At 41.6% G+C, this 15,551-nt stretch overlaps 1 long non-coding RNA gene and 1 pseudogene across 1 annotated transcript in view; one reads left to right on the top strand and one right to left on the bottom strand.

Moving 5' to 3' along the window:
- The window catches only part of LOC138849272 (uncharacterized), a 51,672-nt gene that overhangs the window by 6,072 nt on the left and 30,049 nt on the right, over positions 1–15,551 (top strand). The window lies entirely within an intron of this gene.
- On the bottom strand, positions 767–2,281 carry LOC100355714 (DCN1-like protein 4; annotated as a pseudogene).

Consider the following 15,551-nt stretch of genomic DNA (forward strand, 5'->3'; position numbering starts at 1 on the left):
CACCCTGTGTGAAACCTGCATTGTGCTCCCAGCTTCTGATTTTGGTTCCAGCCCAACCTTGGCCATTATGGGCATTTGGAAAGTGGACCAGTGAATAGGAATGCTATCTCTTTCTCTCTCTCTCTCTCTTGCTCTTGCTCTATCTTTCTGCCTTTCAAATAAAAATGTTTTTTAAAGTTCATAGAAAAATTAAACTAAAAGACAACTTTCTGTTAGTGCAAAAAAATTGAAACCCATGCATAGCTTTTTCATAATACACATTTCCCATGAGTGTTTTGAAGACCTCTCATATATGTTGGTCTGATATACTGGTGTATCAGGTTGGAACTCAACAAATTGGAGCTGTGATATCATAAAGCCCATTGCCCTTCCTAGGACACTGACCATGATTCATACATCTTACTGTCTCTAGGTCCAGTATGCAGCCTGCATTCCATAAATTTCCATTGGATTTCTTTTTTTTTTTAAGTTTGTAGACACATATACAAAATTTAAATGGCAATATACACATAACCGCAGTGAGAACACTGGCAAATTCACCAATCTGTAGTCTCAACACAGGCTGCAAAGCAGCCTTTCAAGAGAACAATGCTGCACAGCAAGCAGAGCTGGTCCAGTAAAAAGCAAACACCGAAACATCCCTGCCAAAAGGAGACCGTGCAAGAAAAACAGCACGCTCCTTGATACACACAGCAATTTACGACGAATGCTTGACATAGCTGTGGTCACAGTGACTCTCCCTGCTATGCATAGAGTCCCAAGACTTCTATTTGTCTTTATACTGCTCCACAAACTCGTCCAATAAAACTGGCCATGCTCCATCTTCATGGTAGTTGCTGAGGCCAAGACTAATTGTTCAGCTAAGCTATCACACTCCAACACTGGTCTTTGTTAATAACTTTGTTATTTTTTTGTCTTAAGATTTACTTATCTATTTGAGCAGCAGAGTTACAAAGACAGGGAGAGACAGAGATCGGTCTTCCATTTGCTGGTTCACTCCCTAAATAGCCCCAGTGGCGGGAGCTAGGCCGATTTGAAGCCAGGAGCCAGGAGCTTCTTCCAGGTCTCCCATGTGGGTGCAGGGGCCCAAGCACTGCAGACCATTAGCAGAGAGCTAGATCAGAAGAGCAGCCCAGAAAGGAACCGGTGTCTATGTGGGTGCTGGCTTAGCAGGCAGAGGCTTAACTTACTATGCCATAGTGCCAGCCTATAACTCTGTATTTTGATTGCTCTGAGAGTTGATGGAAAACTGGAGAAAGAGGCCAGCTTTTTCCTAATAACAGTCCCAACTTGCACTTCAGTGTTTATGTCTAGATTGTGCTGCTCCTTTTCCTGTGCAAAGTTAAATGCATATCTTTAAATAAAGTTTAAAGTTTATAGAACTCTTTAATAATGATCTTAAGTAATCCAAAATATTTCTGAGTTTTTCTGTTGTGCCACATTGTTGGGAAATCATTCCGTTTAACCATGCCTGTAGAGTAAAAGAACCCATGTCCAGAGCATGCAGTTTCCAAGCTAGGACACACATAACCATAATTTCTGGTTCAACACCAATGTCTTCACAAAATTTCTCCATGCCTTCAGGACCTGCAACGTCATCAGTACCTGGATAGTCATTGAACCACTTTAGGTGCGGTGCCTCGTACTTGGAATGGCTGATTCCTCAGTCTTTATTCTAGTTGGAGCACATATTCTTTTTTTAAAGATTTATTTTATTTATTTGAAATACAGAGTTACAGAGAGGGGTAGAGACAGAGAAAGAGGTCTTCCATCTGCTAGTTCACTCCCCAGATGGCTGCAATGGCTAGAGCTGTGCCGATCTGAAGCCAGGAGCCAGGAGCTTCTTCCAGGTCTCCCACCTAGGTGCAGGGGCCCGAGGACCTGGGCCATCTTCTACTGCTTTCCCAGGCCATAGCAGATAGCTGGATTGGAAGTGGAGCAGCCGGGACTAGAACCAGCATCCATATGGGATGCCAGCACTTCAGGCCAGGGCTTTAACCTGCTGCACCACGGCGCCGGCCCCAAAATCACATTTTCGATTCATGCTACAGTGTCTTCTTTTCTTGGCAGATAAGTCACCTCCAGAGGCAGGTCTTCCCTTTTCCTTGGCAGCAATCACTTTATTAAAGCAGCACAAAGAACTGCAAGATGGCAGATTCCCTGTTTGGTGAACATCATGGCCAACATCTTCTGTTAAGTTTCCCTAGATCTTATGAATATTTGCCAGTGTTGAGTGATGAGAGTTCACCTGCAAGTTGACGGCTGCGGCGTCCGAGTACATTTTCAGGCCACTCACACCCCGCTAGCCTCCCAGGCTCCTGGCTCCCCTCGTGGTCGCCCCACAGGCTCACTGCACCTCTGCTATTGGATTTCTTTGAACGAGAGCATGCCCTACTTCTCCACGTTGCACTCTTGATTCCACTTTGAATGAAACCCAGTGGGGGAAAAGTGCTGTGCAAACTCTGACATTATTGGTATTTCAAGAGTAATTAATGTGAAATAGGATCAGAAGACAACAGTCCCTTGAAAGCTAATCCTTTTAAGTTAATGGAATTTAAATATTATAATTAATGAAATAGCACTTAAATAATACTGCTTGGACAGTTACTGCATATTATTTATATTTGTTGAATGTTCAAAATTATACCCTTCACAGAATTGCTTAAGGGTGCAAATACAAAGAATTAATACATTAATTATCATAAATGAATCATTTAACAGCAACAGCAATTAACAGCTTAAGCTAATATCTTAAAAAAAAAAACCAAAAAAAAAAAAACCAAAAAAAAAAAACCAGTAGTCTTAGAGTTCCTTTCCAGGGAAAAGCTGGGTAAAAGACGAGCTGACTGGTAAAATATTGGCTGGGAAAGTAAATCATGTGAGTTCCTCTCATCCCTTCCACTGCCTTCAAACTTAAACTAATGTGGACAGATGAGCCTTCACCTACTGTTCTTAATAAGATCTTATCATCTTTGTTAGATCTACCCTCTATACTTCTCTAAATAAAGCCTAGTAATCTACTTTTAAGTGCTAATGAAGGGCATGTGGGTCTTCACTTCCTAATCTAGGAAATGAATTGCACAAAACTTTCGGGTAAAAAATTTTCAAATTTGCTCCCAAGGAGTCCAGAACTATTCAGGGCTTGGAGAACAGAAAGGGAGGAGTGTGTGCACAAGAGTGAATCTGACCCATTAGCTTCTCAACCTTCACCCTCCCCTCTCAACCTCAATTAAACCAGCACAGCCCACACTTCATATATTTAACTGGTTTGTTTTAATTAGATTTGAAGAAAGCACTCCAACAATTTAAAAATAGGTATTTTCAAAATCACTGAATTTGATAATTCAAAATTTCTGTTCACTTAAGCCTTGGAGTTCTTCATTTTCACAGTGAGATCATACCCCCACATATTTTGATTCAGTGAATTTGTCAGAGAATTTGGCTTTTGAAAATATTTGTTTGAAAGACAGAGTTACACAGGGCCATCAAAGAAGGAGGTACCTTTCTCTGAAGGGAGGAGAGAACTTCCACTTTGACTATGACCCTGTTGGAATAAGATCGAAGTCGGCGAACTCAAAAGGCTTCCATAGCCTTGGCAACTCATGACTAGAGCCTAGGGAGATTACTGACGCCATAAATAAGAGTGTCAAATTGTTAAGTCAACAACAGGAGTCACTGTGTACTTACTCCTCATGTGGGATCTGTCCTTAATGTGTTGTCCAATGTGAAGTAATGCTATAACTAGTACTGAAACAGTATCTTTACACTTTGTGTTTCTGTGTGGGTGTGAACTGATGAAATCTTTACTTAATATATACTAAATTGATCTTCTGTATATAAAGATAATTGACAATGAATCTTGATGTGGTTGGAATGGGAGAGGGAACGGGAGATGGGAGGGGTGCAAGTGGGAGGAAAATTATGGGTAGGGGTAGGGGGAAGCCAATGTAATCCATAAACTGTACTTTGGAAATTTATATTTACTAAATTAAAAAAAGGAAAAAAAAAAGAAAGACAGAGTTACAGAGAGGAAGGGGGAGACAGAGAGAGACCTTCCATCCACTGGGTTCATTTCTTAAATGGCAAAGCTGGGGCTGGGTCAGGTGGAAGCCAGGAGCCTGGAAATGCATCTGGGTCTCCCCTGCGGGTGTCAGGGGCCCAGGCATTTGGGCCATCCTCCACTGCTTTCCCAGTTGTCTTAGTAGGGAGCTGAATTAGAAGTGGAGCAGCAGAAACTTGAACCTGCACTCAGATAGGATGTGGAGATATGATGCCAGCATCATTGCTGGCGGTGGCTTAACCCACTATGCCACAACATTGGTCTCGACCCTGACATTTAAAAAAAACTCCCCAGAGGCCAGCGCTGCGGCTCAATAGGCTAATCCTCCATCTGCAGAGCCGGCACACCGGGTTCTAGTCCCGGTCGGGGCGCCGGAATCTGTCCCGGTTGCCCCTCTTCCAGGCCAGCTCTCTGCTGTGGCCTGGGAGTGCAGTGGAGGATGGCCCAAGTGCTTGGGCTCTGCACCCTCATGGGAGACCAGGAGAAGCACCTGGCTCCTGGCCTCGGATCAGCGCGGTGTGCCAGCTGCAGCGCGCCGGCTGCAGTGGCCACTTGGGGGTGAGCCGATGGAAAAGGAAAACCTTTCTCTTCTCTGTCTCTCTCTCTCTCTCTCTCACTGTCCACTCTGCCTGTCAAAAACAAACAAACAAACAAAAACAAAAAAACCCTCCCCAGAGGATCTTAACTGGAAGCCATAGTAGAGATCTACTGTTTTAGTTCAACTGCATTGATCTTTTTAGAAGTAGACTTGAGTTTGGTCAATGTCTCATTGTTTTTCTGCCAGAGAACTGTGTTTTGCCCAAGAGAACTAAAGTTTACAGAGATCATTTTATTCTTTCTTTCCATATTCCTACATAGATCAATATTCCCAACTTGACATGCACCAAGTATAGCTGCTCTGACTCTCAAACTATCTCACTCCAGTTTTAACTACATTGATTCCCATCTGTTATCAAGAAGAGATGTGTTTTATTTAATTACAATGTAAATCTGCAAGTACCTACATATAAACACCAGTGTAGAGATGACTACAAAGGTGTTAGAGTATATTTTGTCTTACATGTGTTATTTTTTATAATATTGAGTCTTTTGTTGTATCTTGCACAATAGTAGGTTCACAATGACTGAATTTCACAGTGGGAACTCAGACATAATTCTACTTCTTTGCTATAAAATATGTAAACTTTTCCTGCTACCATGTACCATGTACTCTGAGCTGAGTGTTTGTAGGATGAGGATCAGTTAACAATGTCTGCATTCCAAGGCCTTTTTCCTAGTACTTTTTTTTTTTTTTTTTTTTTTTTTTTACAGGCGGAGTGGACAGTGAGAGAGAGAGACAGAGAGAAAGGTCTTCCTTTGCCGTTGGTTCACCCTCCAATGGCCACCGCGGCCCGCGCGCTGCGGCCGGCGCACCGCGCTGACCCGATGGCAGGAGCCAGGAGCCAGGTGCTTTTCCTGGTCTCCCATGGGGTGCAGGGCCCAAGCACCTGGGCCATCCTCCACTGCACTCCCTGGCCACAGCAGAGGGCTGGCCTGGAAGAGGGGCAACCGGGACAGATTCCGGCGCCCCGACCGGGACTAGAACCCGGTGTGCCGGCGCCGTTTCCTAGTACTTTTGTGCTCTACTCAAAGGGCTCCAGGTTTGGTAAACAGGCAACAGATGGATAAGGGAATCTGGTACAATCTTCTGTTCCCAAAACCTTGATATGGCATTGGTTTGGGTAACCAAGAGGAAATAGAATCTGCTTCTTCTCCCTCTTCTTTCCTCCCTTTTCCTTTTCTAATAATTCAGGAAGTAAAAAAAAAATAGAAAATAATATTGCAAATACCCATATACCTGTTACTTAGCATTATCAAATCTATTTGATCTGGTACTTATTTTAATATATAGAAATAAATGGAGCTGAAGCTACCAATATAACTACCCTGCCCTTGGCTGATATTCTATTCATTGGTTCCCAGTCATTGCTGCACATTAGAATCACCTAGAGAGGTTTAAAACCTCCATTGCCCAGGTCTCATCTCCAAGCAATTAAACTGTAATATATGGGGGGACAGCTCTTAGTATTTTTAAGTTCCTCATGTAGTTAATATAATGTACAATGTACAATGTACTCTACCATCTCCCACTCAAAAGAAAACAAACATTTTACACTTGACATTTATGTTTTTACTACATATTCTGGTATGTTTTCATAAATGATATACAATTTTGCATTTTAAAAATATATAAATTGTGTAATACTGAACATTTTCTATGACATACATTTTAAACTCAGTGTCATATTTTGAATTCTATGTTGATGTATGTAGCTAGAGTTTATTCTTTTCAATGTCTGTACAGTATTTAATTGTTAAATAAATTATATGCTATTTTTTCACCTTCTGGTATTTTTCTCTTTTTAATAATGTTCATACTTACATATTTTTTTCTAAATTTGCTTTGCCCAAAATTAATGTGACTATTCCAGTTTCCCTTTGATTAATGTTATCATGGTATATTTTTTCTATTCTTAATATGTATGTATGTATGTATTTTTATTTGAAAGAGGGACAGGGAGATAGAGATGTCTTCCATCTGCTGATTCACTCCCCAGACTTCTGTTACAGCTCTTGCAGGCCGAAGCCAGGAGCCCAGAACTGCACCCAGGTCTCCCATATGTGTGGCAGGGACTTATGCACTCGAGCCAGCTCTGCTGCCTTCCAGGGTGCACAGGAGCAGGAAGCTGGAGCCGAAGCAGAGACAGGACTTGATACCAGGCACTCTGAAATGGGATGCTGGAGTCCCAAGAGGTGACTCAACTTGCTTCATCACAATGCCCACCCTTCTGTTTCTTTGTTTTTAATTGATTCAGAATCTTTATATTTAAAGCTTATTTCTTACTAAAATGTATGGTTGAATTTTTTAAAAATTCATTTTGCTAATCTCTTTTAATGCTATATTTAATTGTATTTAATATCAGTTTATTGATATTGTTTTATTAATATCTACCTTTTTGTAACTGCTATGTGTTGCATTCATTCTTTTATTCCTCTTCTTTTTTTGTGCTCTCTGATTTTAATTGAGCATTTAATAAAATTACATTTCTTCTGTCTTGGCATATCAATTACACCTTTAAAAAAACATTTTTCAGGGGCCGGCGCTGTGGCATAGTAGATAGAGCTACCACCTTCAGTGGCGGCATTCCATATAGGTGCCGGTTCGAGTCCTACCTGCTCCACTTCAGATCCAGCTCTCTGCTATGGCCTAGGAAAGCAGTGGAAGATGGCTAAAGTGGTTGGGTCCTGTACCCATGTGGAAGACCTGGAAAAAGTTCCTGGCTCCTGGCTTTGGGTTGGCGCAGCTCTGGCCGTTGTGGTCAGTTGGGGAGTAAACCAGCAGATGGAAGACTCTCTCACTCTTTCTCTCTCTCTCTGTCTCTCCTTCTCTCTGTGTGTACCTCTGATTTTCAAATAAATAAATAAATCTTAAAAAATAAAAAAAAATTTTCAGTGATTTCCCTTGTATAATGAGTTTGCAATATACATTTATAATTAATCTATTTTCAAAGAGCACTACACCATGTCATGGGTAGTTTAAGAACCATACAACAGAATACTCTCAATTCTCTGTTGTCCTTTTGTGACATTTCTGACACTGATCTTACTTATTAATCTGCTCCCATCACCTTGTACAGTCATCCCTCGGTATCTGTAGGGGATTGGTGCCAGGAATCCTTGTGAATACCGAAATCTGCCAATGTTCAAACCTTTCTATAAACCTGAATAGTATTTGCATAAAACCAATGCACAGCCTCTCATATGCTTTAAATCATCTCTAGATTACTTGTAGTACCTAATACAATTTAAATGCTATGTAAATTGTTGTTATACTATATTATTGAGGGAATAAAGACGAGAAAAATAGGCTGTACGTATTCAGTACAGATACTTTCCCTCCCCCCGCCAAGTATTTTCAGCCCCAGGTTGGTTGAATCTGTGACATAGTTCTCACAGGTAGGAAGGGCTGACTAAACTCTTATTGTTTTAAACAGCTATCTCTTAGATTTATTGAGACTAAGAAAATGAAAGTTTTTTTCCTTCACTGTTCTTTCTTCTTTCTAAAAATCCGAATTTCACACCTGTATCATTTTCTTTCTGTCTAAAGAATTTTTAAACATTTATTGAAGAGTAACCAATGACTTCCCTCCACTTTGCTTGTCTGAAAAATCTTTATTTCTTCTTCACCTTTGAAGTATAATTTCACTGGCTATAGGTTTCAGGTCGATGGGTTTTTCTTTCAGCACTCTAAATCTTTTACTCCACTCTCTTCCTGGTGTTTGATCAGAAGTCTTTGTAAGTCTTGTCCTTTGTAGGAACTTTTTTTTTTTTTTCTTTTCTGGCTTCTCTGTGACTTCATGCAATTTGCATATGATGTGCTTAGGTGGTTTTTACTTCTTCACCATTTATCAAGCTTTGTGTTTTCTCAGCGTCCAGAATTTGTGATTTGGTGTCTCTCCTTATTTTGCAAAATTTTCTTTGTTTTCTTTTTCCTCATTTGTTACTCCAATTATTTACACCTTTGGCAATTGTCCTACAATTACTTTTGGAGTTCCACTTTAAAAACTCTTCTGTCTCTTTGCATTTCAGTTTAGAAAGTTTCTACTGGCCTACGTTTAGGCTCTCAGACCTTTTTTTCCCTTAGTTGTGTCAAGCTTACTGCTGAGCAAATTAAAGATATTCTTAATTCTTGTTATAGCATCCAGTGTTTTTATTCCTAAGATTTTTGGGGGGCCCTTTCTTAGAATTTCTGTATCTCTGTTTAATATTTACTGTCTGTTTGCGTGTTATCACCTCTTTCTGTTACAGCTGAAGTGCATTAATCATTGTTATTTTGAATTTGCTGTTTTGTAATTCCAATATCTTTTTCACTTCTGAGTTTGGTTCTGATGATTGCTTGCCTGTTCAGATTGTATGGTGATGATGATGATTTTACCCTTTGGCACGGCTTGTAATCTTTTGCTGAAATCTGAAAATGTTGCATCAGGTAATATGAGTTGAGGTAAATAGGCCTGGATGTGGAGTGGGTTGTGTTATAGTTTCTATGTTTGTGTCTCCCCAGAATCCCAGTGTTGAAACCTAATCTACAATGGAATAATATTAACAGGTGGGGCCTTTAGGATTTGTTTCGGTCAGAAGGCTAAAGCTCTTATAAAGGAGGCCTAGGGAAGCTCATTCCACCCTTCCGACATGCTAGGACACAGCTAGAAGGCACCAGCTTTGAAGCAGACAGCAGGCCCTCACCAGGCAATGAGTTGGCTGGCACTTTGATCTTGGACTTCTTAGCTTCCAGAATGGTGAATTACACATTTCTCTTGCTTCAACTTACGCAGTCTAATTTGTTTTAGCAGCACAAATGGACAAGACAAGTTGTGTTGAATGCTTTCCATAGCAGGGCCAGTGTTGTGGCAAAGCAGGTTAACCCAGAGCCTGCAAGGCCTGTATCCGTTACTGAGCCTGTGTCTCATGTCTTTGACCTTCAGACATTTTCCCTTAGTGCTCTTCCTGACTACTGGTTCCCAATCTATTTCCTCAAAGTCTTGACTCTTGACCACAACCCCATTTGCCCCCACACCCACACCTGCACTTTACACAAGATGGGAAGATTTAAAAGGGGAAATATTGAAGAAATGCTCTTTCTTTAGCTGAGATAAGGCTCTGGCAAAATCCTTTCCTCTGGAGAGCATAAGTGTGGGCATATTTCACAATGATACTCTTGCATGCCAGAGTCATAAAAGAATCTTTCCTAGATCTTCACCATGAGAATCTAGTAGAGTTCCTGGAAACAAAGACCATAAAGGTGTTCCCTGTCCCCAGCCCCCAAGACTGCCATGGGAATTTCTAACCCTCAGGTTACTCCATGCTCAGTCTGCCTACACCATCAAAGTGACCAATTAAGTGTTCCTAACAACAGCTTCAGTTTCGCGTAATTAGATCTCAACCATAACTCAAGGGATGTACCTGCCTCTCCAGAATTTAAGGCAGTGATTTATCCTGAAACTCAGGTCTATGGTGGGTACAAGAAAAGGTATTGATTTTTCTTTCATTCAACTTTATCTTCCTATAAGGATGGCAGTAACAATGTTTAAGCTCTTTACAAGTTGGAGTAGAACCCAAAGTTTCAAGACCAGACTTTGATAATCTATTTCAAGGGTGCTGAACTCACAGAGGAGTGGTTGATATAGTTTTATTCCCTCTCCCCCATTATGTAGGTGGAAGATTTCATCTCTCGTTCCTATGTGGGGCAACATCCAGTCCCTAGGACATGCAGGAGACACTATTCCATATTTACGGGTGCCACAGCATCACCTCATGCAAATTCTGTTTTTCCATGCCCTCTTCTTTTTTGGCCACTGAGAATTTCCTTTACTTTCTAATATCCTCTGATGAAAATTTATAAGGGCATGTTCATCTGGTTCTAGATATTTGCTAGATGGAAAATTTTCAGGTTAGTTCACCTGTAATATTGTTGCTGAATCCAGTCTCTAACCAAACCAATTTTTCTGTTCAGACATTGAGTGAGCTAATGGAAACTTCTGAGATCTTACTGGCGCAGGCAAAGCCCTGGGCAGGGAGTCAAGTCTCCCAGACACTGCTTGCATCTCTGCCCTTGACTACTGTGCCATAGCAAAGCCTCCTGCACCAGTGACACCATGGGCCTAGCGTGAAGGCAACAGTGATGCAGGATGTCCCCAGACTGTCCTGAGCCCTGGGGCACTGGCCACCCCAGCCACTCCTGTGTGTGATCCTGATCATGCTTAGCTTCTCAAACACCGTAACTCTTCACTTTGGGATTTCTTTTGACTTTGTCTTGATTGAACTTGCTGTCTCATCCTAAGCAATATAGGGATAGATCTTGCCTGACTCAGATTTTGTTTTTTCTACCTATCCCTCCTCCCTCTGCCTTATCCTAAGACTTCAGTTTATGACTTCTCCCAGGGAGAAGGGATTTCACAAATCCTGTCTCCTTCTTGGTGTATAGCTTGCTCTTTTTATATCTAGCTCTGAATCAGGGACATATTGAAGTTGAATCTACACAATTACTTTGCAGAACTCGGGGATACACAAGTAGTGAATCTCTGGGACTTCAGGTACCTAGATGCCTCAAGGCCTTATGGGGGAGGGGAGGTGCATGAGAAGAAGAAGTCAAGGGTTTTGTCAAATACTATGGTTTACTGAGTTTAGTCACTGCAAGAAGGAATTGATGGCCATGGGTCTGTAATTCGCAAGAAAGAAACTTTCCTGTGTTGGAGGATAGAAGCTACCTATTTCAGTATTTAAAAAGAACACTGTAACTATCTGGATTTCTGGTCAACACCCCTTAACAAGCACCATGGGTGGGATGGGTTCTGTTCCCTACCAAGGAGCCACTCATCAAATAATCTTTTTTTTTTTTTTTTTTTTTTTTTTTTTTTTTTTTTGACAGGCAGAGTGGACAGTGAGAGAGAGAGAGAGACAGAGAGAAAGGTCTTCCTTTGCCGTTGGTTCACCCTCCAATGGCTGCCGTGGCCGGCGCGCTGCAGCTGGTGCACCTTGCTGATCTGATGGCAGGAGCCAGGTGCTTCTCCTGGTCTCCCATGGGGTGCAGGTCCCAAGCACTTGGGCCATCCCCCACTGCACTCCCTGGCCACAGCAGAGAACTGGCCTGGAAGAGGGGTAACCGGGACAGAATCCGGCGCCCCGACTGGGACTAGAACCCGGTGTGCCGGTGCCGCAAGGCGGAGGATTAGCCTAGTGAGCCGCGGCGCCAGCCCAAATAATCTTTTGAAACTGAACCAGTAGAGATTGTAGGAAGCAAACTAAGGCCACACATGTTAGAGGTCGGTTGATTGAATTATAAGGCAAGCTGCAAAGGGACAGCAATTTACTGCAACTTCCTGAGATACCCAGAATGAAAAACACTCTTTCCTTTAGAAGAGCTTAAGTTGGCCTGTTTTCAAAAAGTTTTTACAAAGTGCAAGTCCTTGAGTTCATGTTTCTGTATAAATGTGATAGAGTGGTTAGTGATAAGATGTCTTATCCTACATAGGCTCACGATGTCAATCTTTCGAACGGACTCAGTTCTTGAGAGATTAACATGTCTTTAAACCTTTGAAAATAGAAAGTTCCCAGTCCTTCTTTCTGTGTGTCTTTTGCAAACAGAATATCCTTGTCTGCTCCTCTCATCTCATTGCAGCTTTCAAAATAGACTGACTTAGAGACAAAGTACTCAAGACTATAAGGGGAGTGCATTTTGTGGCCAGTGGCTGTTTCAGGTTTCTGGGCTAAAGAATTTCCTGCCATAAATAGGTTGTGTTGGCGTAGATGATCTCAATTTTTAGGCAGAAGCTTCTGAGACGTCATCTGTTACTCACTGAGATGCAGTTGGAGACCTTAAAGGACTTTTTAACCTCATTTTTGATACCTAAAAGGCTCCTCTGTGAGCCTTGTTTTTGGTGGGGCCCCCGGGACTTTGCCCTGGGCAGCCACTCTACCTTCTTTATTAGGACATCCAGTTCCTTGTTGTCAGTTCAGTCAGTTCAGCCGTAGACGGACTCCCTTGGGGACCTATTCTGATTGCTTTCCCTACTCACATTGCCCGATTCAAGGGCTCTGCTCTGGGGCTCCCAGACTGTCTCTCAGTCATTTGGTGCTGTTTAAAATCATTTCTTTCTCTCAGGACCGGCATTATGACGTAGAGGGTAAAGCTGCCAACAGTGATGCTGGCATCCCAAACGGATGACTGTTCGAATCCTGACTGCTCCATTTCCAATCCAGCTCCCTGCTAATGCACCTGGGAAAGTGATAGAGGATGGTCCAAGTCCTTGGGCCCCTGCACCCATGTGGGAGACTCAGAAGCTCTTGGCTCCTGGCTTCGGCTTTTGGGGAGCAAACCAACAGATGCAAGATTTCTGTCTCTCCCTCTCTGTGTAACTGTGACTTTCAAATAAATAAAATAAAATCTTAGAAAAATCATTTCCTTCTCAAGGCTTTGAGCTTCTGGATGGCAAATACTCTACAATTTGTTTTTCCTTCTATTACACTCTAACGAACACACTGTAAATTGCTTGCTTTCTAATGTAAAAAGTTCATGTAAACTTTTTGTCAAGCATTATACAATGCAAAAAATTGCAGAATTCACCTCTGAGTACTTCAAAAAGTTCATAGAAAATGGAACTAAAAGATGAGTTTGGGGGCCGGTGTTCGGTGAAGCCATTAGCTAAGTCCCTTGGGATACCCACATCCCTTATCATAGTGCCTGGCTTCACATTCTGGCTCTGCTCTCAAGTTCAGCTTCCTGATGGTGCTTACCTAGGTATGCAGCAGGTACTCAAGTACTCAAGTACTTGATCCCTGCCACCTCTGAGGAAGACCTGGATTGATTCCCAAATCCTGGCTTTGGCCTGGCTCAGTTCTGGTCGTTTCACTTCCCTGCAGTTGGGGAGTGAATCAGTGAAGGCAGATCTTTCTGTCTTCAGTCTTTCAAATGAATAAAACTTAACTAGGATAAGTTTATTTTGCTGCAAAATTGAAATCCATGCATAGGCTTTTCATAATGTGCATTTTCCATGAAATTTTTATTTTTTTAATATTTATTTATTTGAAAGGCAGAGTTACAGAGAAGCAGAGTCAGAGAGAGAGATAGAGAGAGAGAGGGAGAGTCTCCCATCCACTGGTTCACTTTCTAGATGACTGCAGTGGCCGGAGCTGTGCCAACCCGAAGCCAGGAGCCAGGAGCTTCTTCCAGGTCTACCACACAGGTTCAGGGGCCCAAGGGCTTGGGCCATCTTCTACTGCTTTCCTAGGCCATAGCAGAGAGCTGGATCAGAAGTGGAGCAGCCGGGACTTGAACTGGCACCCATATGGGATGCGGGCACTGCAGGAGGCGGCTTTACCAACTATGCCACAGCTCTGGCCCCTCCATGAACATTTTAGAGATTCCTCTTACATGTAGGGCCCAATTAATTTTTTGATAATGTAACCACACATGTAATCATCACCCAGATCGCTGAACAGAATATTTACAGAACAATGAAAGCCCATTCAGATTCTGTGCAATCATCCCCACTCTCCCAAAGCTAACACCTATCTTGACATTTAACACTATATAGTTTTGCCTATTTTTAGACTTTATATAAATAGAATAATATAATTTTCATTCTCTTGATTGTGCTTCTTTCATAAGACACTACTTGTAATAATCATCCTCATATTTTTGAGTGTATGCAGTGAATTTTCATATATATGTTCTATTAATATTCTATAATTTATGCAGTCTCTGTGCATTTAGGTTTCCAGTTCAGGGCTCTATGAATAGTGATGTTATGAATATTTTTCTATATGATGTTAGACATAAACTTGGGCATATTAAGTTTTTAAAGAATTTATTTGAGCGACAAATGATTCATGCATCTGACAGCACCAGACCACAGGCCGTTGGGCTCTTCTGAGGGGGGTGGGCTCTTCTGAGGGGGTACAAGGGCTGGACCATTATAAAGTGTTCTCAGAAGCAAGAAAGGAAAGCACATTGAATCAGTTAAAGGAGAAAGGACCTAGTTGGAGGCTAGTTTGTATTTTTAACCGGGTAAGCTTAGGCTTGATTTTACTGTTAACACTGAGCTTGGCTTCAGTTTACCTATACAGGACCCCAAGGCACTAGAACTATCTTAGCCTAGTAGTCTTCCCATTAATTTTTTGGGGAATATGTTTTGGTGCACATGTATTAGAGTTTCTAACTCAAAATTTGACTGATAATGTTTTTTGTATGTCTTCAGGTTTCACAGTAATCAAGTTTTCCAATGCAGTTGCACCAATTTTCACTCCCAGTAATAATTTATAAGAGTGCAACAAATGTGTTTTGAATCAGTGACTAGGAATTAAGAGTGTTTCTTCTTAGGAGTGTGGCTCTTAAAGGGAACACAGTCTCTCTGGCTACCCTAGAAAAGACAGTCTTCTGTTCTTTCCTTCTTTTTTATTTTTTGCTTATATTCGTTAATGAGTGACTCAAACTAGGGCTAAATGAGAATGTATACAAATGTTACTTATGAGACATTCCCGAAGTCATTGAAACAAAGCTATAACGTGGATGTTTCCCTTCCTATTTTTATATTACAACTGCACAGCACCATTCAGGGAACAACCAGCTTTGCTGGAATACTGGGTTGTGAATAATTCCGAGAGTATGTTTAATTTTTCAGATGTGTGTGAATAATTGATATCTTCCTTTGTGGGCTGACTTAGCCTCGCCTCTTGCTGTAAACATATCTTAATCAAAAGTAATTGTGAATTTAAACAATGGAGACCAATTAAAGTGCAGTTACGATTCGCTATATGAGTGCATCAGTGGAAATGCCCCTCTGTGATGGGACTCCTGTACTATCTGGTCTGAGCATGATCCCAACGCAGTGGGTGAGAAAAACTGAGGCAAGAGGAAAAAAGTTAAGTGTTGCTAAGAAGGGCAGTAATTTGTTCG

The sequence above is a fragment of the Oryctolagus cuniculus genome, chromosome 4 (genome assembly GCF_964237555.1).
Source record: "Oryctolagus cuniculus chromosome 4, mOryCun1.1, whole genome shotgun sequence".
Taxonomy (NCBI): Eukaryota; Metazoa; Chordata; class Mammalia; order Lagomorpha; family Leporidae; genus Oryctolagus; species Oryctolagus cuniculus.